The sequence below is a fragment of the Styela clava genome, chromosome 11 (genome assembly GCF_964204865.1).
Source record: "Styela clava chromosome 11, kaStyClav1.hap1.2, whole genome shotgun sequence".
NCBI classification, from domain to species: Eukaryota; Metazoa; Chordata; class Ascidiacea; order Stolidobranchia; family Styelidae; genus Styela; species Styela clava.
In genome coordinates, this window is record NC_135260.1 from 1,833,431 (window position 1) to 1,856,156 (window position 22,726).

General features: G+C 40.7%; 12 non-coding genes and 4 pseudogenes across 12 annotated transcripts; all 16 read left to right on the plus strand.

Moving 5' to 3' along the window:
* Positions 1-874: 874 nt before the first annotated feature.
* Positions 875-993, plus strand: LOC144430074 (5S ribosomal RNA). The gene has a single exon (XR_013479319.1). It is a non-coding gene; the product is annotated as a 5S ribosomal RNA (ribosomal RNA).
* A 1,208-nt stretch (positions 994-2,201) lies between these two features.
* LOC144429993 (5S ribosomal RNA) lies at positions 2,202-2,320 on the plus strand. The gene has a single exon (XR_013479239.1). It is a non-coding gene; the product is annotated as a 5S ribosomal RNA (ribosomal RNA).
* A 1,206-nt stretch (positions 2,321-3,526) lies between these two features.
* LOC144430075 (5S ribosomal RNA) lies at positions 3,527-3,645 on the plus strand. The gene has a single exon (XR_013479320.1). It is a non-coding gene; the product is annotated as a 5S ribosomal RNA (ribosomal RNA).
* Positions 3,646-4,849: 1,204 nt separating this feature from the next.
* LOC144430076 (5S ribosomal RNA) lies at positions 4,850-4,968 on the plus strand. Its single transcript, XR_013479321.1, has one exon. It is a non-coding gene; the product is annotated as a 5S ribosomal RNA (ribosomal RNA).
* A 1,204-nt stretch (positions 4,969-6,172) lies between these two features.
* LOC144430201 (5S ribosomal RNA) lies at positions 6,173-6,281 on the plus strand (annotated as a pseudogene).
* Positions 6,282-7,486: 1,205 nt separating this feature from the next.
* On the plus strand, positions 7,487-7,605 carry LOC144430079 (5S ribosomal RNA). The gene has a single exon (XR_013479325.1). It is a non-coding gene; the product is annotated as a 5S ribosomal RNA (ribosomal RNA).
* Positions 7,606-8,815: 1,210 nt separating this feature from the next.
* On the plus strand, positions 8,816-8,934 carry LOC144430045 (5S ribosomal RNA). The gene has a single exon (XR_013479291.1). It is a non-coding gene; the product is annotated as a 5S ribosomal RNA (ribosomal RNA).
* A 1,206-nt stretch (positions 8,935-10,140) lies between these two features.
* Positions 10,141-10,259, plus strand: LOC144430077 (5S ribosomal RNA). Its single transcript, XR_013479322.1, has one exon. It is a non-coding gene; the product is annotated as a 5S ribosomal RNA (ribosomal RNA).
* Positions 10,260-11,466: 1,207 nt separating this feature from the next.
* LOC144430168 (5S ribosomal RNA) lies at positions 11,467-11,575 on the plus strand (annotated as a pseudogene).
* Positions 11,576-12,785: 1,210 nt separating this feature from the next.
* LOC144430046 (5S ribosomal RNA) lies at positions 12,786-12,904 on the plus strand. The gene has a single exon (XR_013479292.1). It is a non-coding gene; the product is annotated as a 5S ribosomal RNA (ribosomal RNA).
* Positions 12,905-15,131: 2,227 nt separating this feature from the next.
* Positions 15,132-15,250, plus strand: LOC144429994 (5S ribosomal RNA). The gene has a single exon (XR_013479240.1). It is a non-coding gene; the product is annotated as a 5S ribosomal RNA (ribosomal RNA).
* Positions 15,251-16,461: 1,211 nt separating this feature from the next.
* Positions 16,462-16,580, plus strand: LOC144430103 (5S ribosomal RNA; annotated as a pseudogene).
* Positions 16,581-17,790: 1,210 nt separating this feature from the next.
* LOC144429995 (5S ribosomal RNA) lies at positions 17,791-17,909 on the plus strand. Its single transcript, XR_013479241.1, has one exon. It is a non-coding gene; the product is annotated as a 5S ribosomal RNA (ribosomal RNA).
* A 1,204-nt stretch (positions 17,910-19,113) lies between these two features.
* On the plus strand, positions 19,114-19,232 carry LOC144430143 (5S ribosomal RNA; annotated as a pseudogene).
* Positions 19,233-20,442: 1,210 nt separating this feature from the next.
* LOC144429998 (5S ribosomal RNA) lies at positions 20,443-20,561 on the plus strand. Its single transcript, XR_013479243.1, has one exon. It is a non-coding gene; the product is annotated as a 5S ribosomal RNA (ribosomal RNA).
* Positions 20,562-21,766: 1,205 nt separating this feature from the next.
* LOC144429999 (5S ribosomal RNA) lies at positions 21,767-21,885 on the plus strand. The gene has a single exon (XR_013479244.1). It is a non-coding gene; the product is annotated as a 5S ribosomal RNA (ribosomal RNA).
* Positions 21,886-22,726: the final 841 nt, after the last annotated feature.

The window sequence follows — 22,726 nt, forward strand, 5'->3', positions numbered from 1 at the left end:
CTTAATGGTAGCGGAAGCCGTAACTTACCTGCGGTAACATGGACTACCTTACGACGACGAAGGTTTTCTGAAAACTATCCCTTAATGGAATTCGAACCCACGCAGAGTAATCAGAGGTGTGGTAACGAGCGTATATCTGACACTTAGCACGATGCGCCACACGGTTGAGCACGAGTTTTACCATAGCTTGAAATCTACCTATATCTAGTATTACATAGTGAGATCTACGTCAATTCAGTACTTTAGCGCAGGTTCAAAGCCTTCATTTTGCATCCCTAGTAGATATCTCATTAAATTTAGTTAAACCGACTGACTATTAACGTTGATACATTTTTATTGAACCGGACTTAATCGAAAAATTAAACTCTCGCCAAGTTACGGGCGATCACCGAAGTGCCACGCGCTTGTGAGAGTTTATATATACCTTTTGATACTGTGTGAATGCACGTAACCTAGCTTTGAGCACATATAATAGAAAACAAGCTTATAAGAAGGGCAACTTTCATATATACTGTCGAACTATCTGGGTTATGTGCAATACAATGGGCATCCGCTTATCAAAAAGCTTTGTCAATAACACGTCAGGCCTCAATAACAAACAAGCGAGTTATATCAGCGACTCGATGCTTGCGTTAAGCCATACACCAGAGATAAAATACCTATGAGGAAAAACATGCAATCAATAAATTAACGCATGTAATCAATAATAACAAAATTTGACACTGGTAGAAAGTGTCGGCGGTAAGCCATCGAGCGAAACAGCGACTGCCTGAGTTTCATTGTTTGTGACTCTACAAACGAAACAGTTGCGCTTCGCTTCTCTCTCATTAGGCGTTGCCTAAATATAAATAACCGAATATGTCTCGTCGATATCGCCTACGACCATACCACGTTGAATACACCCGATCTCGTTCGATCTCGGAAGTTAGGCAACGTCGGGCTCGGTTAGTACTTGCATGGGTGACCGGCTGGGAATACCGGGTGCCGTAGGCTTTTCGCTTTTATCAAAAATAAAAGGAATGCTGTCTGAACAAAACATAATTTAAAATGAATATGTTATAAAATATTTCAGATTGTCGAGGACTGAATAATAAATAACTAACAGGGGCGAAACGCAACTTTACGAATAGTCACTGAGACCCGTCATCGATATTTCGAATGCGTCTTAATAGATATAGGCCTACTATATATGGCAGAATAATCGGTGCTACTATGGAGTGAGTTAGGATATGAGAAATCGAGATAAGACGACTTAATTAGTCATATGACGGATCACGCCAATCGCCCGGTTATCAGTCAAGGCCAGTTATTTCATTTCGGAAGCAAGCACTTAATGGTAGCGGAAGCCGTAACTTACCTGCGGTAACATTGACTACCTTACGACGACGAAGGGTTCTGAAAACTATCCCTTAATGGAATTCGAACCCACGCAGAGTAATCAGAGGTGTGGTAACGAGCGTATATCTGACACTTAGCACGATGCGCCACACGGTTGAGCACGAGTTTTACCATAGCTTGAAATCTACCTATATCTAGTATTACATAGTGAGATCTACGTCAAATCAGTACTTTAGCGCAGGTTCAAAGCCTTCATTTTGCATCCCTAGTAGATATCTCATTAAATTTAGTTAGACTGACTGACTATTAACGTTGATACATTTTTTTGAACCGGACTTAATCGAAAAATTAAACTCTCGCCAAGTTACGGGCGATCACCGAAGTGCCACGCGCTTGTGAGAGTTTATATATAACTTTTGATACTGTGTGAGTGCACGTAACCTAGCTTTGAGCACATATAATAAAAAACAAGCTTAAAAGAAGGGCAACTTTCATATATACTGTCGAACTATCTGGGTTATGTGCAATACAATGGGCATCCGCTTATCAAAAAGCTTTGTCAATAACACGTCAGGCCTCAATAACAAACAAGCGAGTTATATCAGCGACTCGATGCTTGCGTTAAGCCATACACCAGAGATAAAATACTTATGAGGAAAAACATGCAATCAATAAATTAACGCATGTAATCAATAATAACAAAATTTGACACTGGTAGAAAATGTCGGCGGTAAGCCACTGAGCGAAACAGCGACTGCCTGAGTTTCATTGTTTGTGACTCTACAAACGAAACAGTTGCGCTTCGCTTCTCTCTCATTAGGCGTTGCCTAAATATAAATAACCGAATATGTCTCGTCGATATCGCCTACGACCATACCACGTTGAATACACCCGATCTCGTTCGATCTCGGAAGTTAAGCAACGTCGGGCTCGGTTAGTACTTGCATGGGTGACCGGCTGGGAATACCGGGTGCCGTAGGCTTTTCGCTTTTATCAAAAATAAAAGGAATGCTGTCTGAACAAAACATAATTTAAAATGAATATGTTATAAAATATTTCAGATTGTCGAGGACTAAATAATAACTAACAGGGGCGAAACGCAACTTTACGAATAGTCACTGAGACCCGTCATCGATATTTCGAATGCGTCTTAATAGGTATAGGCCTGCTATATATGGCAGAATAATCGGTGCTACTATGGAGTGAGTTAGGATATGGGAAATCGAGATAAGACGACTTAATTAATCATATGACGGATCACGGCCAATTGCCCGGTTATCAGTCAAGGCCAGTTATTTCATTTCGGAAGCAAGCACTTAATGGTAGCGGAAGCCGTAACTTACCTGCGGTAACATGGACTACCTTACGACGACGAAGGTTTTCTGAAAACTATCCCTTAATGGAATTCGAACCCACGCAGAGTAATCAGAGGTGTGGTAACGAGCGTATATCTGACACTTAGCACGATGCGCCACACGGTTGAGCACGAGTTTTACCATAGCTTGAAATCTACCTATATCTAGTATTACATAGTGAGATCTACGTCAATTCAGTACTTTAGCGCAGGTTCAAAGCCTTCATTTTGCATCCCTAGTAGATATCTCATTAAATTTAGTTAGACTGACTGACTATTAACGTTGATACATTTTTATTGAACCGGACTTAATCGAAAAATTAAACTCTCGCCAAGTTACGGGCGATCACCGAAGTGCCACGCGCTTGTGAGAGTTTATATATAACTTTTGATACTGTGTGAGTGCACGTAACCTAGCTTTGAGCACATATAATAAAAAACAAGCTTATAAGAAGGGCAACTTTCATATATACTGTCGAACTATCTGGGTTATGTGCAATACAAAGGGCATCCGCTTATCAAAAAGCTTTGTCAATAACACGTCAGGCCTCAATAACAAACAAGCGAGTTATATCAGGGACTCGATGCTTGCGTTAAGCCAACACCAGAGATAAAATACCTATGAGGAAAAACATGCAATCAATAAATTAACGCATGTAATCAATAATAACAAAATTTGACACTGGTAGAAAATGTCGGCGGTAAGCCACTGAGCGAAACAGCGACTGCCTGAGTTTCATTGTTTGTGACTCTACAAACGAAACAGTTGCGCTTCGCTTCTCTCTCATTAGGCGTTGCCTAAATATAAATAACCGAATATGTCTCGTCGATATCGCCTACGACCATACCACGTTGAATACACCCGATCTCGTTCGATCTCGGAAGTTAGGCAACGTCGGGCTCGGTTAGTACTTGCATGGGTGACCGGCTGGGAATACCGGGTGCCGTAGGCTTTTCGCTTTTATCAAAATTAAAAGGAATGCTGTCTTAACAAAACATAATTTAAAATGAATATGTTATAAAATATTTCAGATTGTCGAGGACTGAATAATAACTAACAGGGGCGAAACGCAACTTACGAATAGTCACTGAGACCCGTCATCGATATTTCGAATGCGTCTTAATAGGTATAGGCCTGCTATATATGGCAGAATAATCGGTGCTACTATGGAGTGAGTTAGGATATGAGAAATCGAGATAAGACGACTTAATTAGTCATATGACGGAGCACGCCAATCGCCCGGTTATCAGTCAAGGCCAGTTATTTCATTTCGGAAGCAAGCACTTAATGGTAGCGGAAGCCGTAACATACCTGCGGTAACATTGACTACCTTACGACGACGAAGGGTTCTGAAAACTATCCCTTAATGGAATTCGAACCCACGCAGAGTAATCAGAGGTGTGGTAACGAGCGTATATCTGACACTTAGCACGATGCGCCACACGGTTGAGCACGAGTTTTACCATAGCTTGAAATCTACCTATATCTAGTATTACATAGTGAGATCTACGTCAATTCAGTACTTTAGCGCAGGTTCAAAGCCTTCATTTTGCATCCCTAGTAGATATCTCATTAAATTTAGTTAGACTGACTGACTATTAACGTTGATACATTTTTATTGAACCGGACTTAATCGAAAAATTAAACTCTCGCCAAGTTACGGGCGATCACCGAAGTGCCACGCGCTTGTGAGAGTTTATATATAACTTTTGATACTGTGTGAGTGCACGTAACCTAGCTTTGAGCACATATAATAAAAAACAAGCTTAAAAGAAGGGCAACTTTCATATATACTGTCGAACTATCTGGGTTATGTGCAATACAATGGGCATCCGCTTATCAAAAAGCTTTGTCAATAACACGTCAGGCCTCAATAACAAACAAGCGAGTTATATCAGCGACTCGATGCTTGCGTTAAGCCATACACCAGAGATAAAATACCTATGAGGAAAAACATGCAATCAATAAATTAACGCATGTAATCAATAATAACAAAATTTGACACTGGTAGAAAATGTCGGCGGTAAGCCACTGAGCGAAACAGCGACTGCCTGAGTTTCATTGTTTGTGACTCTACAAACGAAACAGTTGCGCTTCGCTTCTCTCTCATTAGGCGTTGCCTAAATATAAATAACCGAATATGTCTCGTCGATATCGCCTACGACCATACCACGTTGAATACACCCGATCTCGTTCGATCTCGGAAGTTAGGCAACGTCGGGCTCGGTTAGTACTTGCATGGGTGACCGGCTGGGAATACCGGGTGCCGTAGGCTTTTCGCTTTTATCAAAATTAAAAGGAATGCTGTCTTAACAAAACATAATTTAAAATGAATATGTTATAAAATATTTCAGATTGTCGAGGACTGAATAATAACTAACAGGGGCGAAACGCAACTTACGAATAGTCACTGAGACCCGTCATCGATATTTCGAATGCGTCTTAATAGGTATAGGCCTGCTATATATGGCAGAATAATCGGTGCTACTATGGAGTGAGTTAGGATATGAGAAATCGAGATAAGACGACTTAATTAGTCATATGACGGAGCACGCCAATCGCCCGGTTATCAGTCAAGGCCAGTTATTTCATTTCGGAAGCAAGCACTTAATGGTAGCGGAAGCCGTAACATACCTGCGGTAACATTGACTACCTTACGACGACGAAGGGTTCTGAAAACTATCCCTTAATGGAATTCGAACCCACGCAGAGTAATCAGAGGTGTGGTAACGAGCGTATATCTGACACTTAGCACGATGCGCCACACGGTTGAGCACGAGTTTTACCATAGCTTGAAATCTACCTATATCTAGTATTACATAGTGAGATCTACGTCAATTCAGTACTTTAGCGCAGGTTCAAAGCCTTCATTTTGCATCCCTAGTAGATATCTCATTAAATTTAGTTAGACTGACTGACTATTAACGTTGATACATTTTTATTGAACCGGACTTAATCGAAAAATTAAACTCTCGCCAAGTTACGGGCGATCACCGAAGTGCCACGCGCTTGTGAGAGTTTATATATAACTTTTGATACTGTGTGAGTGCACGTAACCTAGCTTTGAGCACATATAATAAAAAACAAGCTTAAAAGAAGGGCAACTTTCATATATACTGTCGAACTATCTGGGTTATGTGCAATACAATGGGCATCCGCTTATCAAAAAGCTTTGTCAATAACACGTCAGGCCTCAATAACAAACAAGCGAGTTATATCAGGGACTCGATGCTTGCGTTAAGCCATACACCAGAGATAAAATACCTATGAGGAAAAACATGCAATCAATAAATTAACGCATGTAATCAATAATAACAAAATTTGACACTGGTAGAAAATGTCGGCGGTAAGCCACTGAGCGAAACAGCGACTGCCTGAGTTTCATTGTTTGTGACTCTACAAACGAAACAGTTGCGCTTCGCTTCTCTCTCATTAGGCGTTGCCTAAATATAAATAACCGAATATGTCTCGTCGATATCGCCTACGACCATACCACGTTGAATACACCCGATCTCGGAAGTTAGGCAACGTCGGGCTCGGTTAGTACTTGCATGGGTGACCGGCTGGAAATACCGGGTGCCGTAGGCTTTTCGCTTTTATCAAAATTAAAAGGAATGCTGTCTTAACAAAACATAATTTAAAATGAATATGTTATAAAATATTTCAGATTGTCGAGGACTGAATAATAACTAACAGGGGCGAAACGCAACTTTACGAATAGTCACTGAGACCCGTCATCGATATTTCGAATGCGTCTTAATAGGTATAGGCCTGCTATATATGGCAGAATAATCGGTGCTACTATGGAGTGAGTTAGGATATGAGAAATCGAGATAAGACGACTTAATTAGTCATATGACGGATCACGCCAATCGCCCGGTTATCAGTCAAGGCCAGTTATTTCATTTCGGAAGCAAGCACTTAATGGTAGCGGAAGCCGTAACTTACCTGCGGTAACATTGACTACCTTACGACGACGAAGGGTTCTGAAAACTATCCCTTAATGGAATTCGAACCCACGCAGAGTAATCAGAGGTGTGGTAACGAGCGTATATCTGACACTTAGCACGATGCGCCACACGGTTGAGCACGAGTTTTACCATAGCTTGAAATCTACCTATATCTAGTATTACATAGTGAGACCTACGTCAATTCAGTACTTTAGCGCAGGTTCAAAGCCTTCATTTTGCATCCCTAGTAGATATCTCATTAAATTTAGTTAGACTGACTGACTATTAACGTTGATACATTTTTATTGAACCGGACTTAATCGAAAAATTAAACTCTCGCCAAGTTACGGGCGATCACCGAAGTGCCACGCGCTTGTGAGAGTTTATATATAACTTTTGATACTGTGTGAGTGCACGTAACCTAGCTTTAAGCACATATAATAAAAAACAAGCTTAAAAGAAGGGCAACTTTAATATATACTGTCGAACTATCTGGGTTATGTGCAATACAATGGGCATCCGCTTATCAAAAAGCTTTGTCAATAACACGTCAGGCCTCAATAACAAACAAGCGAGTTATATCAGGGACTCGATGCTTGCGTTAAGCCATACACCAGAGATAAAATACCTATGAGGAAAAACATGCAATCAATAAATTAACGCATGTAATCAATAATAACAAAATTTGACACTGGTAGAAAATGTCGGCGGTAAGCCACTGAGCGAAACAGCGACTGCCTGAGTTTCATTGTTTGTGACTCTACAAACGAAACAGTTGCGCTTCGCTTCTCTCTCATTAGGCGTTGCCTATATATAAATAACCGAATATGTCTCGTCGATATCGCCTACGACCATACCACGTTGAATACACCCGATCTCGTTCGATCTCGGAAGTTAGGCAACGTCGGGCTCGGTTAGTACTTGCATGGGTGACCGGCTGAGAATACCGGGTGCCGTAGGCTTTTCGCTTTTATCAAAAATGAAAGGAATGCTGTCTTAACAAAACATAATTTAAAATGAATATGTTATAAAATATTTCAGATTGTCGAGGACTGAATAATAACTAACAGGGGCGAAACGCAACTTTACGAATAGTCACTGAGACCCGTCATCGATATTTCGAATGCGTCTTAATAGGTATAGGCCTGCTATATATGGCAGAATAATCGGTGCTACTATGGAGTGAGTTAGGATATGAGAAATCGAGATAAGACGACTTAATTAATCATATGACGGATCACGCCAATCGCCCGGTTATCAGTCAAGGCCAGTTATTTCATTTCGGAAGCAAGCACTTAATGGTAGCGGAAGCCGTAACTTACCTGCGGTAACATTGACTACCTTACGACGACGAAGGGTTCTGAAAACTATCCCTTAATGGAATTCGAACCCACGCAGAGTAATCAGAGGTGTGGTAACGAGCGTATATCTGACACTTGGCACGATGCGCCACACGGTTGAGCACGAGTTTTACCATAGCTTGAAATATACCTATATCTAGTATTACATAGTGAGATCTACGTCAGTTCAGTACTTTAGCGCAGGTTCAAAGCCTTCATTTTGCATCCCTAGTAGATATCTCATTAAATTTAGTTAGACTGACTGACTATTAACGTTGATACATTTTTATTGAACCGGACTTAATCGAAAAATTAAACTCTCGCCAAGTTACGGGCGATCACCGAAGTGCCACGCGCTTGTGAGAGTTTATATATAACTTTTGATACTGTGTGAGTGCACGTAACCTAGCTTTGAGCACATATAATAAAAAACAAGATTATAAGAAGGGCAACCTTCATATATAGCCTACTGTCGAACTATCTGGGTTATGTGCTATACAATGGGCATCCGCTTATCAAAAAGCTTTGTCAATAACACATCAGGCCCCAATAACAAACAAGCGAGTTATATCAGCGACTCGATGCTTGCGTTAAGCCATACACCAGAGATAAAATACCTATGAGGAAAAACATGCAATCAATAAATTAACGCATGTAATCAATAATAACAAAATTTGACACTGGTAGAAAATGTCGGCGGTAAGCCACTGAGCGAAACAGCGACTGCCTGAGTTTCATTGTTTGTGACTCTACAAACGAAACAGTTGCGCTTCGCTTCTCTCTCATTAGGCGTTGCCTAAATATAAATAACCGAATATGTCTCGTCGATATCGCCTACGACCATACCACGTTGAATACACCCGATCTCGTTCGATCTCGGGAGTTAAGCAACGTCGGGCTCGGTTAGTACTTGCATGGGTGACCGGCTGGGAATACCGGGTGCCGTAGGCTTTTCGCTTTCATCAAAAATAAAAGGAATGCTGTCTGAACAAAACATAATTTAAAATGAATATGTTATAAAATATTTCAGATTGTCGAGGACTGAATAATAACTAACAGGGGCGAAACGCAACTTTACGAATAGTCACTGAGACCCGTCATCGATATTTCGAATGCGTCTTAATAGATATAGGCCTACTATATATGGCAGAATAATCGGTGCTACTATGGAGTGAGTTAGGATATGGGAAATCGAGATAAGACGACTTGATTAATCATATGACGGATCACGGCCAATCGCCCGGTTATCAGTCAAGGCCAGTTATTTCATTTCGGAAGCAAGCACTTAATGGTAGCGGAAGCCGTAACTTACCTGCGGTAACATGGACTACCTTACGACGACGAAGGGTTCTGAAAACTATCCCTTAATGGAATTCGAACCCACGCAGAGTAATCAGAGGTGTGGTAACGAGCGTATATCTGACACTTGGCACGATGCGCCACACGGTTGAGCACGAGTTTTACCATAGCTTGAAATATACCTATATCTAGTATTACATAGTGAGATCTACGTCAAATCAGTACTTTAGCGCAGGTTCAAAGCCTTCATTTTGCATCCCTAGTAGATATCTCATTAAATTTAGTTAGACTGACTGACTATTAACGTTGATACATTTTTATTGAACCGGACTTAATCGAAAAATTAAACTCTCGCCAAGTTACGGGCGATCACCGAAGTGCCACGCGCTTGTGAGAGTTTATATATAACTTTTGATACTGTGTGAGTGCACGTAACCTAGCTTTGAGCACATATAATAAAAAACAAGCTTAAAAGAAGGGCAACTTTCATATATACTGTCGAACTATCTGGGTTATGTGCAATACAATGGGCATCCGCTTATCAAAAAGCTTTGTCAATAACACGTCAGGCCTCAATAACAAACAAGCGAGTTATATCAGCGACTCGATGCTTGCGTTAAGCCATACACCAGAGATAAAATACCTATGAGGAAAAACATGCAATCAATAAATTAACGCATGTAATCAATAATAACAAAATTTGACACTGGTAGAAAATGTCGGCGGTAAGCCACTGAGCGAAACAGCGACTGCCTGAGTTTCATTGTTTGTGACTCTACAAACGAAACAGTTGCGCTTCGCTTCTCTCTCATTAGGTGTTGCCTAAATATAAATAACCGAATATGTCTCGTCGATATCGCCTACGACCATACCACGTTGAATACACCCGATCTCGTTCGATCTCGGAAGTTAGGCAACGTCGGGCTCGGTTAGTACTTGCATGGGTGACCGGCTGGGAATACCGGGTGCCGTAGGCTTTTCGCTTTTATCAAAAATAAAAGGAATGCTGTCTTAACAAAACATAATTTAAAATGAATATGTTATAAAATATTTCAGATTGTCGAGGACTGAATAATAACTAACAGGGGCGAAACGCAACTTTACGAATATTCACTGAGACCCGTCATCGATATTTCGAATGCGTCTTAATAGATATAGGCCTACTATATATGGCAGAATAATCGGTGCTACTATGGAGTGAGTTAGGATATGGGAAATCGAGATAAGACGACTTAATTAATCATATGACGGATCACGGCCAATCGCCCGGTTATCAGTCAAGGCCAGTTATTTCATTTCGGAAGCAAGCACTTAATGGTAGCGGAAGCCGTAACTTACCTGCGGTAACATGGACTACCTTACGACGACGAAGGTTTTCTGAAAACTATCCCTTAATGGAATTCGAACCCACGCAGAGTAATCAGAGGTGTGGTAACGAGCGTATATCTGACACTTAGCACGATGCGCCACACGGTTGAGCACGAGTTTTACCATAGCTTGAAATCTACCTATATCTAGTATTACATAGTGAGATCTACGTCAATTCAGTACTTTAGCGCAGGTTCAAAGCCTTCATTTTGCATCCCTAGTAGATATCTCATTAAATTTAGTTAGACTGACTGACTATTAACGTTGATACATTTTTATTGAACCGGACTTAATCGAAAAATTAAACTCTCGCCAAGTTACGGGCGATCACCGAAGTGCCACGCGCTTGTGAGAGTTTATATATAACTTTTGATACTGTGTGAGTGCACGTAACCTAGCTTTGAGCACATATAATAAAAAACAAGCTTATAAGAAGGGCAACTTTCATATATACTGTCGAACTATCTGGGTTATGTGCAATACAATGGGCATCCGCTTATCAAAAAGCTTTGTCAATAACACGTCAGGCCTCAATAACAAACAAGCGAGTTATATCAGCGACTCGATGCTTGCGTTAAGCCATACACCAGAGATAAAATACCTATGAGGAAAAACATGCAATCAATAAATTAACGCATGTAATCAATAATAACAAAATTTGACACTGGTAGAAAATGTCGGCGGTAAGCCACTGAGCGAAACAGCGACTGCCTGAGTTTCATTGTTTGTGACTCTACAAACGAAACAGTTGCGCTTCGCTTCTCTCTCATTAGGCGTTGCCTAAATATAAATAACCGAATATGTCTCGTGGATATCGCCTACGACCATACCACGTTGAATACACCCGATCTCGGAAGTTAGGCAACGTCGGGCTCGGTTAGTACTTGCATGGGTGACCGGCTGGGAATACCGGGTGCCGTAGGCTTTTCGCTTTTATCAAAATTAAAAGGAATGCTGTCTTAACAAAACATAATTTAAAATGAATATGTTATAAAATATTTCAGATTGTCGAGGACTGAATAATAACTAACAGGGGCGAAACGCAACTTTACGAATAGTCACTGAGACCCGTCATCGATATTTCGAATGCGTCTTAATAGGTATAGGCCTGCTATATATGGCAGAATAATCGGTGCTACTATGGAGTGAGTTAGGATATGAGAAATCGAGATAAGACGACTTAATTAGTCATATGACGGATCACGCCAATCGCCCGGTTATCAGTCAAGGCCAGTTATTTCATTTCGGAAGCAAGCACTTAATGGTAGCGGAAGCCGTAACTTACCTGCGGTAACATTGACTACCTTACGACGACGAAGGGTTCTGAAAACTATCCCTTAATGGAATTCGAACCCACGCAGAGTAATCAGAGGTGTGGTAACGAGCGTATATCTGACACTTGGCACGATGCGCCACACGGTTGAGCACGAGTTTTACCATAGCTTGAAATATACCTATATCTAGTATTACATAGTGAGATCTACGTCAGTTCAGTACTTTAGCGCAGGTTCAAAGCCTTCATTTTGCATCCCTAGTAGATATCTCATTAAATTTAGTTAGACTGACTGACTATTAACGTTGATACATTTTTATTGAACCGGACTTAATCGAAAAATTAAACTCTCGCCAAGTTACGGGCGATCACCGAAGTGCCACGCGCTTGTGAGAGTTTATATATAACTTTTGATACTGTGTGAGTGCACGTAACCTAGCTTTGAGCACATATAATAAAAAACAAGATTATAAGAAGGGCAACCTTCATATATAGCCTACTGTCGAACTATCTGGGTTATGTGCTATACAATGGGCATCCGCTTATCAAAAAGCTTTGTCAATAACACATCAGGCCCCAATAACAAACAAGCGAGTTATATCAGCGACTCGATGCTTGCGTTAAGCCATACACCAGAGATAAAATACCTATGAGGAAAAACATGCAATCAATAAATTAACGCATGTAATCAATAATAACAAAATTTGACACTGGTAGAAAATGTCGGCGGTAAGCCACTGAGCGAAACAGCGACTGCCTGAGTTTCATTGTTTGTGACTCTACAAACGAAACAGTTGCGCTTCGCTTCTCTCTCATTAGGCGTTGCCTAAATATAAATAACCGAATATGTCTCGTCGATATCGCCTACGACCATACCACGTTGAATACACCCGATCTCGTTCGATCTCGGGAGTTAAGCAACGTCGGGCTCGGTTAGTACTTGCATGGGTGACCGGCTGGGAATACCGGGTGCCGTAGGCTTTTCGCTTTCATCAAAAATAAAAGGAATGCTGTCTGAACAAAACATAATTTAAAATGAATATGTTATAAAATATTTCAGATTGTCGAGGACTGAATAATAACTAACAGGGGCGAAACGCAACTTTACGAATAGTCACTGAGACCCGTCATCGATATTTCGAATGCGTCTTAATAGATATAGGCCTACTATATATGGCAGAATAATCGGTGCTACTATGGAGTGAGTTAGGATATGGGAAATCGAGATAAGACGACTTGATTAATCATATGACGGATCACGGCCAATCGCCCGGTTATCAGTCAAGGCCAGTTATTTCATTTCGGAAGCAAGCACTTAATGGTAGCGGAAGCCGTAACTTACCTGCGGTAACATGGACTACCTTACGACGACGAAGGGTTCTGAAAACTATCCCTTAATGGAATTCGAACCCACGCAGAGTAATCAGAGGTGTGGTAACGAGCGTATATCTGACACTTGGCACGATGCGCCACACGGTTGAGCACGAGTTTTACCATAGCTTGAAATATACCTATATCTAGTATTACATAGTGAGATCTACGTCAAATCAGTACTTTAGCGCAGGTTCAAAGCCTTCATTTTGCATCCCTAGTAGATATCTCATTAAATTTAGTTAGACTGACTGACTATTAACGTTGATACATTTTTATTGAACCGGACTTAATCGAAAAATTAAACTCTCGCCAAGTTACGGGCGATCACCGAAGTGCCACGCGCTTGTGAGAGTTTATATATAACTTTTGATACTGTGTGAGTGCACGTAACCTAGCTTTGAGCACATATAATAAAAAACAAGCTTAAAAGAAGGGCAACTTTCATATATACTGTCGAACTATCTGGGTTATGTGCAATACAATGGGCATCCGCTTATCAAAAAGCTTTGTCAATAACACGTCAGGCCTCAATAACAAACAAGCGAGTTATATCAGCGACTCGATGCTTGCGTTAAGCCATACACCAGAGATAAAATACCTATGAGGAAAAACATGCAATCAATAAATTAACGCATGTAATCAATAATAACAAAATTTGACACTGGTAGAAAATGTCGGCGGTAAGCCACTGAGCGAAACAGCGACTGCCTGAGTTTCATTGTTTGTGACTCTACAAACGAAACAGTTGCGCTTCGCTTCTCTCTCATTAGGTGTTGCCTAAATATAAATAACCGAATATGTCTCGTCGTAGTACTTGCATCGGCAGAATAATCGGTGCTACTATGGAGTGAGTTAGGATATGGGAAATCGAGATAAGACGACTTAATTAATCATATGACGGATCACGGCCAATCGCCCGGTTATCAGTCAAGGCCAGTTATTTCATTTCGGAAGCAAGCACTTAATGGTAGCGGAAGCCGTAACTTACCTGCGGTAACATGGACTACCTTACGACGACGAAGGTTTTCTGAAAACTATCCCTTAATGGAATTCGAACCCACGCAGAGTAATCAGAGGTGTGGTAACGAGCGTATATCTGACACTTAGCACGATGCGCCACACGGTTGAGCACGAGTTTTACCATAGCTTGAAATCTACCTATATCTAGTATTACATAGTGAGATCTACGTCAATTCAGTACTTTAGCGCAGGTTCAAAGCCTTCATTTTGCATCCCTAGTAGATATCTCATTAAATTTAGTTAGACTGACTGACTATTAACGTTGATACATTTTTATTGAACCGGACTTAATCGAAAAATTAAACTCTCGCCAAGTTACGGGCGATCACCGAAGTGCCACGCGCTTGTGAGAGTTTATATATAACTTTTGATACTGTGTGAGTGCACGTAACCTAGCTTTGAGCACATATAATAAAAAACAAGCTTATAAGAAGGGCAACTTTCATATATACTGTCGAACTATCTGGGTTATGTGCAATACAATGGGCATCCGCTTATCAAAAAGCTTTGTCAATAACACGTCAGGCCTCAATAACAAACAAGCGAGTTATATCAGCGACTCGATGCTTGCGTTAAGCCATACACCAGAGATAAAATACCTATGAGAAAAAACATGCAATCAATAAATTAACGCATGTAATCAATAATAACAAAATTTGACACTGGTAGAAAATGTCGGCGGTAAGCCACTGAGCGAAACAGCGACTGCCTGAGTTTCATTGTTTGTGACTCTACAAACGAAACAGTTGCGCTTCGCTTCTCTCTCATTAGGCGTTGCCTAAATATAAATAACCGAATATGTCTCGTCGATATCGCCTACGACCATACCACGTTGAATACACCCGATCTCGTTCGATCTCGGAAGTTAAGCAACGTCGGGCTCGGTTAGTACTTGCATGGGTGACCGGCTGGGAATACCGGGTGCCGTAGGCTTTTCGCTTTTATCAAAAATAAAAGGAATGCTGTCTGAACAAAACATAATTTAAAATGAATATGTTATAAAATATTTCAGATTGTCGAGGACTGAATAATAAATAACTAACAGGGGCGAAACGCAACTTTACGAATAGTCACTGAGACCCGTCATCGATATTTCGAATGCGTCTTAATAGATATAGGCCTACTATATATGGCAGAATAATCGGTGCTACTATGGAGTGAGTTAGGATATGGGAAATCGAGATAAGACGACTTAATTAATCATATGACGGATCACGGCCAATCGCCCGGTTATCAGTCAAGGCCAGTTATTTCATTTCGGAAGCAAGCACTTAATGGTAGCGGAAGCCGTAACTTACCTGCGGTAACATGGACTACCTTACGACGACGAAGGTTATCTGAAAACTATCCCTTAATGGAATTCGAACCCACGCAGAGTAATCAGAGGTGTGGTAACGAGCGTATATCTGACACTTAGCACGATGCGCCACACGGTTGAGCACGAGTTTTACCATAGCTTGAAATCTACCTATATCTAGTATTACATAGTGAGATCTACGTCAATTCAGTACTTTAGCGCAGGTTCAAAGCCTTCATTTTGCATCCCTAGTAGATATCTCATTAAATTTAGTTAAACCGACTGACTATTAACGTTGATACATTTTTATTGAACCGGACTTAATCGAAAAATTAAACTCTCGCCAAGTTACGGGCGATCACCGAAGTGCCACGCGCTTGTGAGAGTTTATATATACCTTTTGATACTGTGTGAATGCACGTAACCTAGCTTTGAGCACATATAATAGAAAACAAGCTTATAAGAAGGGCAACTTTCATATATACTGTCGAACTATCTGGGTTATGTGCAATACAATGGGCATCCGCTTATCAAAAAGCTTTGTCAATAACACGTCAGGCCTCAATAACAAACAAGCGAGTTATATCAGGGACTCGATGCTTGCGTTAAGCCATACACCAGAGATAAAATACCTATGAGGAAAAACATGCAATCAATAAATTAACGCATGTAATCAATAATAACAAAATTTGACACTGGTAGAAAATGTCGGCGGTAAGCCACTGAGCGAAACAGCGACTGCCTGAGTTTCATTGTTTGTGACTCTACAAACGAAACAGTTGCGCTTCGATTCTCTCTCATTAGGCGTTGCCTAAATATAAATAACCGAATATGTCTCGTCGATATCGCCTACGACCATACCACGTTGAATACACCCGATCTCGTTCGATCTCGGAAGTTAGGCAACGTCGGGCTCCGTTAGTACTTGCATGGGTGACCGGCTGGGAATACCGGGTGCCGTAGGCTTTTCGCTTTTATCAAAAATAAAAGAAATGCTGTCTTAACAAAACATAATTTAAAATGAATATGTTATAAAATATTTCAGATTGTCGAGGACTGAATAATAACTAACAGGGGCGAAACGCAACTTTACGAATAGTCACTGAGACCCGTCATCGATATTTCGAATGCGTCCTAATATATATAGGCCTACTATATATGGCAGAATAATCGGTGCTACTATGGAGTGAGTTAGGATATGAGAAATCGAGATAAAACGACTTAATTAATCATATGACGGATCACGCCAATCGCCCGGTTATCAGTCAAGGCCAGTTATTTCATTTCGGAAGCAAGCACTTAATGGTAGCGGAAGCCGTAACTTACCTGCGGTAACATGGACTACCTTACGACGACGAAGGGTTCTGAAGATTATCCCTTAATGGAATTCGAACCCACGCAGAGTAATCAGAGGTGTGGTAATGAGCGTATATCTGACACTTAGCACGATGCGCCACACGGTTGAGCACGAGTTTTACCATAGCTTGAAATCTACCTATATCTAGTATTACATAGTGAGATCTACGTCAATTCAGTACTTTAGCGCAGGTTCAAAGCCTTCATTTTGCATCCCTAGTAGATATCTCATTAAATTTAGTTAAACTGACTGACTATTAACGTTGATACATTTTTATTGAACCGGACTTAATCGAAAAATTAAACTCTCGCCAAGTTACGGGCGATCACCGAAGTGCCACGCGCTTGTGAGAGTTTATATATAACATTTGATACTGTGTGAGTGCACGTAACCTAGCTTTGAGCACATATAATAAAAAACAGGCTTATAAGAAGGGCAACTTTCATATATAGCCTACTGTCGAACTATCTGGGTTATGTGCAATACAATGGGCATCCGCTTATCAAAAAGCTTTGTCAATAACACATCAGGCCTCAATAACAAACAAGCGAGGTATATCAGCGACTCGATGCTTGCGTTAAGCCATACACCAGTGATAAAATACCTATGAGGAAAAACATGCAATCAATAAATTATCGCATGTAATCAATAATAACAAAATTTGACACTGGTAGAAAATGTCGGCGGTAAGCCACTGAGCGAAACAGCGACTGCCTGAGTTTCATTGTTTGTGACTCTACAAACGAAACAGTTGAGCTTCGTTTCTCTCTCATTAGGCGTTGCCTAAATATAAATAACCGAATATGTCTCGTCGATATCGCCTACGACCATACCACGTTGAATACACCCGATCTCGTTCGATCTCGGAAGTTAAGCAACGTCGGGCTCGGTTAGTACTTGCATGGGTGACCGGCTGGGAATACCGGGTGCCGTAGGCTTTTCGCTTTTATCAAAAATAAAAGGAATGCTGTCTGAACAAAACATAATTTAAAATGAATATGTTATAAAATATTTCAGATTGTCGAGGACTGAATAATAACTAACAGGGGCGAAACGCAACTTTACGAATAGTCACTGAGACCCGTCATTGATATTTCGAATGCGTCTTAATAGATATAGGCCTACTATATATGGCAGAATAATCGGTGCTACTATGGAGTGAGTTAGGATATGGGAAATCGAGATAAGACGACTTAATTAATCATATGACGGATCACGCCAATCGCCCGGTTATCAGTCAAGGCCAGTTATTTCATTTCGGAAGCAAGCACTTAATGGTAGCGGAAGCCGTAACTTACCTGCGGTAACATGGACTACCTTACGACGACGAAGGGTTCTGAAAACTATCCCTTAATGGAATTCGAACCGACGCAGAGTAATCAGAGGTGTGGTAACGAGCGTATATCTGACACTTAGCACGATGCGCCACACGGTTGAGCACGAGTTTTACCATAGCTTAAAATCTACCTATATCTAGTATTACATAGTGAGATCTACGTCAATTCAGTACTTTAGCGCAGGTTCAAAGCCTTCATTTTGCATCCCTAGTAGATATCTCATTAAATTTAGTTAAACCGACTGACTATTAACGTTGATACATTTTTATTGAACCGGACTTAATCGAAAAATTAAACTCTCGCCAAGTTACGGGCGATCACCGAAGTGCCACGCGCTTGTGAGAGTTTATATATACCTTTTGATACTGTGTGAATGCACGTAACCTAGCTTTGAGCACATATAATAGAAAACAAGCTTATAAGAAGGGCAACTTTCATATATACTGTCGAACTATCTGGGTTATGTGCAATACAATGGGCATCCGCTTATCAAAAAGCTTTGTCAATAACACGTCAGGCCCAATAACAAACAAGCGAGTTATATCAGGGACTCGATGCTTGCGTTAAGCCATACACCAGAGATAAAATACCTATGAGGAAAAACATGCAATCAATAAATTAACGCATGTAATCAATAATAACAAAATTTGACACTGGTAGAAAATGTCGGCGGTAAGCCACTGAGCGAAACAGCGACTGCCTGAGTTTCATTGTTTGTGACTCTACAAACGAAACAGTTGCGCTTCGATTCTCTCTCATTAGGCGTTGCCTAAATATAAATAACCGAATATGTCTCGTCGATATCGCCTACGACCATACCACGTTGAATACACCCGATCTCGTTCGATCTCGGAAGTTAGGCAACGTCGGGCTCCGTTAGTACTTGCATGGGTGAACGGCTGGGAATACCGGGTGCCGTAGGCTTTTCGCTTTTATCAAAAATAAAAGAAATGCTGTCTTAACAAAACATAATTTAAAATGAATATGTTATAAAATATTTCAGATTGTCGAGGACTGAATAATAACTAACAGGGGCGAAACGCAACTTTACGAATAGTCACTGAGACCCGTCATCGATATTTCGAATGCGTCCTAATATATATAGGCCTACTATATATGGCAGAATAATCGGTGCTACTATGGAGTGAGTTAGGATATGAGAAATCGAGATAAAACGACTTAATTAATCATATGACGGATCACGCCAATCGCCCGGTTATCAGTCAAGGCCAGTTATTTCATTTCGGAAGCAAGCACTTAATGGTATCGGAAGCCGTAACTTACCTGCGGTAACATGGACTACCTTACGACGACGAAGGGTTCTGAAGATTATCCCTTAATGGAATTCGAACCCACGCAGAGTAATCAGAGGTGTGGTAACGAGCGTATATCTGACACTTAGCACGATGCGCCAAACGGTTGAGCACGAGTTTTACCATAGCTTGAAATCTACCTATATCTAGTATTACATAGTGAGATCTACGTCAATTCAGTACTTTAGCGCAGGTTCAAAGCCTTCATTTTGCATCCCTAGTAGATATCTCATTAAATTTAGTTAAACTGACTGACAATTAACGTTGATACATTTTTATTGAACCGGACTTAATCGAAAAATTAAACTCTCGCCAAGTTACGGGCGATCACCGAAGTGCCACGCGCTTGTGAGAGTTTATATATAACTTTTGATACTGTGTGAGTGCACGTAACCTAGCTTTGAGCACATATAATAAAAAACAGGCTTATAAGAAGGGCAACTTTCATATATAGCCTACTGTCGAACTATCTGGGTTATGTGCAATACAATGGGCATCCGCTTATCAAAAAGCTTTGTCAATAACACATCAGGCCTCAATAACAAACAAGCGAGGTATATCAGCGACTCGATGCTTGCGTTAAGCCATACACCAGTGATAAAATACCTATGAGGAAAAACATGCAATCAATAAATTAACGCATGTAATCAATAATAACAAAATTTGACACTGGTAGAAAATGTCGGCGGTAAGCCACTGAGCGAAACAGCGACTGCCTGAGTTTCATTGTTTGTGACTCTACAAACGAAACAGTTGAGCTTCGCTTCTCTCTCATTAGGCGTTGCCTAAATATAAATAACCGAATATGTCTCGTCGATATCGCCTACGACCATACCACGTTGAATACACCCGATCTCGTTCGATCTCGGAAGTTAAGCAACGTCGGGCTCGGTTAGTACTTGCATGGGTGACCGGCTGGGAATACCGGGTGCCGTAGGCTTTTCGCTTTTATCAAAAATAAAAGGAATGCTGTCTGAACAAAACATAATTTAAAATGAATATGTTATAAAATATTTCAGATTGTCGAGGACTGAATAATAACTAACAGGGGCGAAACGCAACTTTACGAATAGTCACTGAGACCCGTCATTGATATTTCGAATGCGTCTTAATAGATATAGGCCTACTATATATGGCAGAATAATCGGTGCTACTATGGAGTGAGTTAGGATATGGGAAATCGAGATAAGACGACTTAATTAATCATATGACGGATCACGCCAATCGCCCGGTTATCAGTCAAGGCCAGTTATTTCATTTCGGAAGCAAGCACTTAATGGTAGCGGAAGCCGTAACTTACCTGCGGTAACATGGACTACCTTACGACGACGAAGGGTTCTGAAAACTATCCCTTAATGGAATTCGAACCGACGCAGAGTAATCAGAGGTGTGGTAACGAGCGTATATCTGACACTTAGCACGATGCGCCACACGGTTGAGCACGAGTTTTACCATAGCTTAAAATCTACCTATATCTAGTATTACATAGTGAGATCTACGTCAATTCAGTACTTTAGCGCAGGTTCAAAGCCTTCATTTTGCATCCCTAGTAGATATCTCATTAAATTTAGTTAAACCGACTGACTATTAACGTTGATACATTTTTATTGAACCGGACTTAATCGAAAAATTAAACTCTCGCCAAGTTACGGGCGATCACCGAAGTGCCACGCGCTTGTGAGAGTTTATATATACCTTTTGATACTGTGTGAATGCACGTAACCTAGCTTTGAGCACATATAATAGAAAACAAGCTTATAAGAAGGGCAACTTTCATATATACTGTCGAACTATCTGGGTTATGTGCAATACAATGGGCATCCGCTTATCAAAAAGCTTTGTCAATAACACGTCAGGCCTCAATAACAAACAAGCGAGTTATATCAGCGACTCGATGCTTGCGTTAAGCCATACACCAGAGATAAAATACCTATGAGGAAAAACATGCAATCTATAAATTAACGCATGTAATCAATAATAACAAAATTTGACACTGGTAGAAAGTGTCGGCGGTAAGCCATCGAGCGAAACAGCGACTGCCTGAGTTTCATTGTTTGTGACTCTACAAACGAAACAGTTGCGCTTCGCTTCTCTCTCATTAGGCGTTGCCTAAATATAAATAACCGAATATGTCTCGTCGATATCGCCTACGACCATACCACGTTGAATACACCCGATCTCGTTCGATCTCGGAAGTTAAGCAACGTCGGGCTCGGTTAGTACTTGCATGGGTGACCGGCTGGGAATACCGGGTGCCGTAGGCTTTTCGCTTTTATCAAAAATAAAAGGAATGCTGTCTGAACAAAACATAATTTAAAATGAATATGTTATAAAATATTTCAGATTGTCGAGGACTGAATAATAAATAACTAACAGGGGCGAAACGCAACTTTACGAATAGTCACTGAGACCCGTCATCGATATTTCGAATGCGTCTTAATAGATATAGGCCTACTATATATGGCAGAATAATCGGTGCTACTATGGAGTGAGTTAGGATATGAGAAATCGAGATAAGACGACTTAATTAGTCATATGACGGATCACGCCAATCGCCCGGTTATCAGTCAAAGCCAGTTATTTCATTTCGGAAGCAAGCACTTAATGGTAGCGGAAGCCGTAACTTACCTGCGGTAACATTGACTACCTTACGACGACGAAGGGTTCTGAAAACTATCCCTTAATGGAATTCGAACCCACGCAGAGTAATCAGAGGTGTGGTAACGAGCGTATATCTGACTGCGCCACACGGTTGAGCACGAGTTTTACCATAGCTTGAAATCTACCTATATCTAGTATTACATAGTGAGATCTACGTCAAATCAGTACTTTAGCGCAGGTTCAAAGCCTTCATTTTGCATCCCTAGTAGATATCTCATTAAATTTAGTTAGACTGACTGACTATTAACGTTGATACATTTTTATTGAACCGGACTTAATCGAAAAATTAAACTCTCGCCAAGTTCCGGGCGATCACCGAAGTGCCACGCGCTTGTGAGAGTTTATATATAACTTTTGATACTGTGTGAGTGCACGTAACCTAGCTTTGAGCACATATAATAAAAAACAAGCTTAAAAGAAGGGCAACTTTCATATATACTGTCG